A 6,000-nucleotide genomic window follows, 5' to 3' on the forward strand; every position below is an offset into this window, starting at 1 on the left:
GTACAAGTTTGTTTTTTTTAATATATATTTTGTGAAAGTCTACTTCCAGACAGCTGACTTAATGCCTTTGAGATGGTAAAAACCTTCTTTCATGACTACCCAGTGAAACAATGGTTCATAGTGTATGTTTCCGTTGAGGCTGAATGCCTACAAGAAGAATACAGTGTCTGCAGATCTTCATATATACAAAGAATAGTTGTGTAAAATCTTAACCACAGCTATAGATGTCCTTCTCCTCTTTGTTGCAGTATTCTTAGCATGAGAGATAGACCCGACATCCGGCCAGTATACAAAAGCTTTCAGCTACTACCAGTACATGTGACATCTCACATATGGCCCTAGCATACATTGGCCATAAAATGGACGTGCGCATTTACAATCCTCAGAACTGAAACCCCCAGGAGGAATGCCAGCATGAAGAGTACAGACAGATACAAAAATATGAAAATATAAATGTATCCCAGAAAAAGAGCAAGCACCAGGGGAAGGAGGGAGGGACAGAATACTGCAACATAGAAGAGAAGGACATATATGGTAACATTTTACACAACTATTCTATGCCCTTCTCTTCTACTGTTGCAGTATTCTTAATATGAGGAAGAATATAAAAGCTTATGGAATTACCTGGGAGACGGAAGGAGCAGAGTTCTCTAGGAATCCATGAAGAATGGCTCTAGCAAACCCTGCCCTAGATCTGGAGATACAATCCAGTTTGTAATGTTTACAGAAAATATGAACTGAAGTCCAAGAAGCTGCTTCCAGAATTGAGTTGGTGTCTAACCCTTTGAAGAAGGCACCTGAGGAAGCCATAGCCCTACTAGAATGAGCCTTTGCATGCAAAGTAAGGCTGCTGTCATGAAAAACATAACAAAAGGAAATTGCCTTAGATATCCAAGAAGAAATAATCTGCTTGGAAATAGGCAATCCCAGAGCACTGGGATGAAAAGAAAAAGCTGTTCAGATTTCCTCATAGCCTTAGCCTTATTCAAATAAAATCTGATGTCTATGCACTTCCAAAGTATAGAAACTCCTTTCACTAGAAGATTGAGGTGAAGGAAAAAAATGTGGGCAAATTAATAGTTTGATTAAAAGACAACTCATTAACAACCTTGGGCATAAAAGAAGGGTTAGTATGCAAAAATACCCTGTCTTTATGGAAAATCAAGACAGGTGGAATATCTGTCAAAGCCCGAATCTCACATACCCTTCTGGCAAAGGTCAAAGCTAAAAGGAGAAAAAGTTTTCCAGGTGCAGAGTTGCAAAGCAGCTGATCCCGCAGACTCAGAGGGAGCTTGGGTCAGCTTTTCTAAAACAAAATTTAAATCCCAAGGGGGAGGAACTGGTTTCCTGGGAGGTTTAATGTGAAGGACGCCTTTAAGGAAAAGTTTAACCTCTAGCCTAGAAGTCAAAGGAGGAGATAAAGGCAGATAGGCAGAAATAACTGACAAATGTACTTTCACAGAAGAATAAGACAAGCCAGAATTAAACAATTCACACAGGTAGGAGGGAACTGGAGGAATATTAACAAACAGTGGATTTAGATTGTCAGAATAACACCAGATAGAAAACCTCTTCCATTTAGATAAGTAGGATTTCCTAGTATTGGGTGTTCTGGCCTCCTGCACAACCCTAAGCACGTCATCAGAAAAAAAGTGTAGAAATGGAATCAGAAGTCTATCACCCACAATGTCAGATTTAATGTTGAGAGATATGGATAAACCAGGATCCCTTGTCTTGTAGGAGTAGGTCCGCCCTGTGAGGTAACTTGTGATGATTGCCCTTAGCTAAATGCAGAAGAAGGGGAACCAGTACTGTCTTGACCAAAAGGGGTTCACCAATAAGATTTTTGTTTTGTTGTGCTGAATTTTGAGCAGGACTTTTAGAATTAGAGGAAAGGGGGGAATGCACACAGAAACATCCCCTTCCAAGGAATTGATAGTGAGTTCACCTTCCATACCAGAGGGCATGGGACTCTGACACAAAAAGAGGAAGTTGTTTGTTCAGAGGGCAGGCAAATAGATCTACTTGAGGGGTACCCTACCAGTAGACAGTGTCCAGGAGCACATCCCTGTGAAGCATCCATTTGTGGGACTGTGTCATGGACCTGCTGAGAGTGTCTGGTGCAAAGTTTTGACTGGATGAAATATACACTGCCTGAAGAGTCAACTGGAATTGAATTCCCAATTCCCGAACCAGGAGAGCTAGCCAGCACAACAAAAAGACTTTGCCCCCCCCCCATGCTTGTTTACATACCAAATGACTGGGGTGTTGTCTGTAAGCAGTTTGAAAGGCCCTGGATTAAACAGAGGATGAAAGGCCTGAAGAGCAAGGAGAAGAGCTCTCATCTCTTTGATGCTGATATGTTCTTTCCTTTGAGAAGGAAACCACAGACCCTGAATCTTCAAGCCTGCAAAGGTTGCTCCCCATCCCACAACTGAAGCATTTGTGTACAGCTCCTGGGTGGGTAGCAGAGGATGCAGAGAAAGGCCCGGGTTTAGAGGAACCTGCTGAATCCACCAAACATGTTCCTTTTTAAACATGGAAGTAGAGGGACAACATAATCCAGTGGATAAGCATGCTACATCCAAACTGTTATTAAATACCACTGAAACTTTCTTATGTGCAATAATTGCCAGGGGTAACATGGGAATAGTGGATGCCATGAACCTCAGAAGCCTGAGAAACTCCCTGGCTTTAAGAAAAGGAAGCATGAGAAGGCCTTGGAAAAAATTAAATGAGAACCTGGGTCTTTGGAGGAGGTAAAGAAGCCAGCATGGGGTATGTCTGCAATCTCCTTCCCAGAAAAACATGGTCCTGAGATGGTGTAAGGACAGACTTTTTGAGATTGATTGTAAACCCCAGCTTCTGCAAAAGTGATATGGTGATCTGCGAGTTGAGTTCCAGAATCTGAGGTAGAGAAGCTAATAGAAGATCATCCAGATATGGGAAAATGTGAATGCCCTGAAGTCTGCAGAAGGCAACTACAGGAGCCAAGCACTTGGTGAACACCCTTGGGGCAATGATTAATCCAAAGGGCAAGGCGGAAAACTGATAATGCAAGGAGGAAACAGAAACAGAGAAATGTCCTGCAAGAAGGATGAATGGGAATGTGGAGATAAGCATCATAGGTTCATAGCTTCATAGGATGATACTAGGCTATTGGTCTGGAGGCCCTTATAAGCCTAGCCAAGAATTTCACCCATATTCCCTTAAAGTCAGCACCTGTTTCCCCTTTTCAGCAGGGACACAGGTGGGATCCCAGGGGTATATTTTCTGTTTCCCATCCAGTCATCCAGGTTCCTCTTAAAGAGGGCTACAGAGGTTCACTGCTTGACATGGAGATAGAGTCTATTCCACAGATGGGGGGAGTTTTTGGGACACAAATCTATACTGCCAACAAGTTCTATTAATGACACAGACCAGGTTAAGGCCTTGCATGCAGGTTGTGTGAGTGAAATTTGTCTTACAGATATGCACCTCTGAGCAGTCTGTATGAGACCGAGTAGACAGACAGGGCTTTTAGCCTATCTGTATAGGGTAGCTATTTGAGATCCTGGATTTTCCTGGTCAGGAACCTCTGTGGTCTCTCCAACTGCTGCATGTGCTTGACAATGTTCATGCCAAAGGTGGCATTGTACTCGATAATGGGTTTGATAAGGGAGGAGTACAGGGATGTTATGACCTCCTTGTTCCTGGATAAAATACCCTTATTTATGAGGTGGGCCATGTAGAAAGCCTTCTGTACAACGGAGGCAACGTGGTGGTCAAAATTCAGGTTGCTATCAACCTGGGTCCCCAAGTCCCTCACGACTGACTGCATGCTTAGTACTTTGTATTAATGTGATAATTAGTGGGGATGACATTTTCCCCAAAGGGGATAATGATGCATTTCTTGGCATTCAGTTTGAGGCCATGCTTCTGGTAAAGCCCTCTTGGAGGATGTTCACATCACTAGGGGAATTTAAGATGATGCCCAGCTTACAGTCATCTGCAAACTTGGTCAGCCACAGACCAGTGGTTTTGGCTTGCACCTCAGGAAAAGTATATCCCAAACAGTAGAGGCCCCAAGACCAATCCCTGGTGTACACCGCTCATTACAGGTCTCCTACTAGAGGTGGCTTCCCCTACCTTGAATGGGTGGGTTCTATCAGTGAGCTAGTTATCTACCCATCTGGTAACACACAGGTTTATGCCTAGCTGGGAGAGTTTATCTATTATGCCCGAGTGGGGAATAGTGTCAAAGGCTTTGGCTAGGTCAAGGTAGGCAGTGTACCCTGTCTTCTCCTCGTCCATGGCTTTGGTGACTGTTTCAAAGGAGTCAACGAAGTTTAACAGGCATGATTTCCCTTTGACAAAACCAAACTGTGTGGGGTCAAGCGTTTGGTGGTTGCCAGTATCCTTGTTTGTAAGATCCATGATAATGTGTTCCATGACCTTGAAGATCAGGCTAGTTAGGCTGATGGGCCTATAACTGCCTGGGTCAGTGGACGCTCCACCTTTGTGTAGCAGGATGACAATGGCTGTCCGCCATTCAGCTGGGATGAAGCCAGTGCTCAGGCTTTGGTTGAATATGGTGTCTAATGGAGCTGAAAGCTCATGCTTGAGTTCATGTAGGATACAGCCAGGGATGTTATCAGGTCCCATAGAGACTGTATTTTTTGCTTTTGAGAGGGTATTAGAGACCTGCTCCCTGGTGATGAGGCGAGGGGGGCAGGGGCTGTGAATGTCCTGGTTTACTGATGGGGAGACAGGGGGGTGAAGTTTTCACTGAACCTGTCTGCCAGCATGTTGGCTATATCTATGGCATTTGTGTATGTGGCATTATTGACCACCAGTTCAGAGCAGATTTGAGTGTTGCCTTTGAGACTGTGGACATATGTGAAGAAGGCCTTGTGATTGTCCTTTGTGGATGTGTACAATTTGGACTCAAATTTAGCCTTAGAGGATTTCACCAGTGACCTTATTTTCTTGTTCAGACAAAGGAGAGATTGCTTCCAACTTGGCACCTGCTCCTTCTTGGCTCTGGACAGCAATTTTTTCCTTCTATTATAGAGTTTGTTTATTGCTGCTGTCCACCATCCTTTAAATTCACTCACAAAAGAAAGCAGTAGCTATAACAGTAATTTAAAAAATCCCCAACTGGGCACTTATCTGAAACTGAAACAGCAAACAATGACTTGGGCGATCAGAATCAATAGATTAGAAGGACATTTATATATACAGCATGAAAATAGTGCAGGAGTGAATTACAACATTGTTGGTGTTTTCTTTAATGCTTGAATCCCTGTCTGTGACAAAGAATTGGTGATGTCCTTCTATTCTATTGTTGCGGTATTCCTAACATGAGGGATATCTGCCAGTGTGGACCTGACATCTGGCCAATATACAAAAGTTTATAGCTACTATTATTATGTGCAATGTCTGATGTATGTCTCTATTGTACATCGGTAATAAAAGGGACATCTGCATGTACAATCCTCAGAACTTCTTTGCCACCAGTCTGAACATCATCTTCATTCACTGGGCTGATCATGTGAGTCATTGTCTGCTGTTCCACTTTCAGGTAAATGCCCTGCTGGGGTTTTTTGATTATTGCTATAGCTACTGCTTTCTTTTGTGAAGGTTCATGTCATCCAAGAAAGGCAAGTGCCAGTGTGGGAGGCAGATTCCTTATAAGGATAGTCACAAGCTCTGTCTTTTTCACTTAGGCCCAATGCACGACCATACAGCTTGCAAGATTTGGCAGTCATTCATACCTAAAACTTTGTGTAGTTATCTTTCATCACCTTATCTGTATTTAGAAAATCAGGGTTTGAAACTTTTAACTAGGGACATTATGGAGGGTGCCTCTGGTCCATCAGTTGAGCCTACAGTTAAGAGGAAGGCCAAGAAGCCTAGGTCTGAATCTATAGCTGCACGTCCTACCTCTGATATATCTCTTGAAGTTGGTGAAGGCCCAGAGATTTGTCCAGAGGTCATATCGGGTTCTTTGGCAGGTAC

The sequence above is a fragment of the Protopterus annectens genome, chromosome 7.part0 (assembly GCF_019279795.1).
Source record: "Protopterus annectens isolate FY-2018-M chromosome 7.part0, PAN1.0, whole genome shotgun sequence".
Classification (NCBI taxonomy): Eukaryota; Metazoa; Chordata; order Ceratodontiformes; family Protopteridae; genus Protopterus; species Protopterus annectens.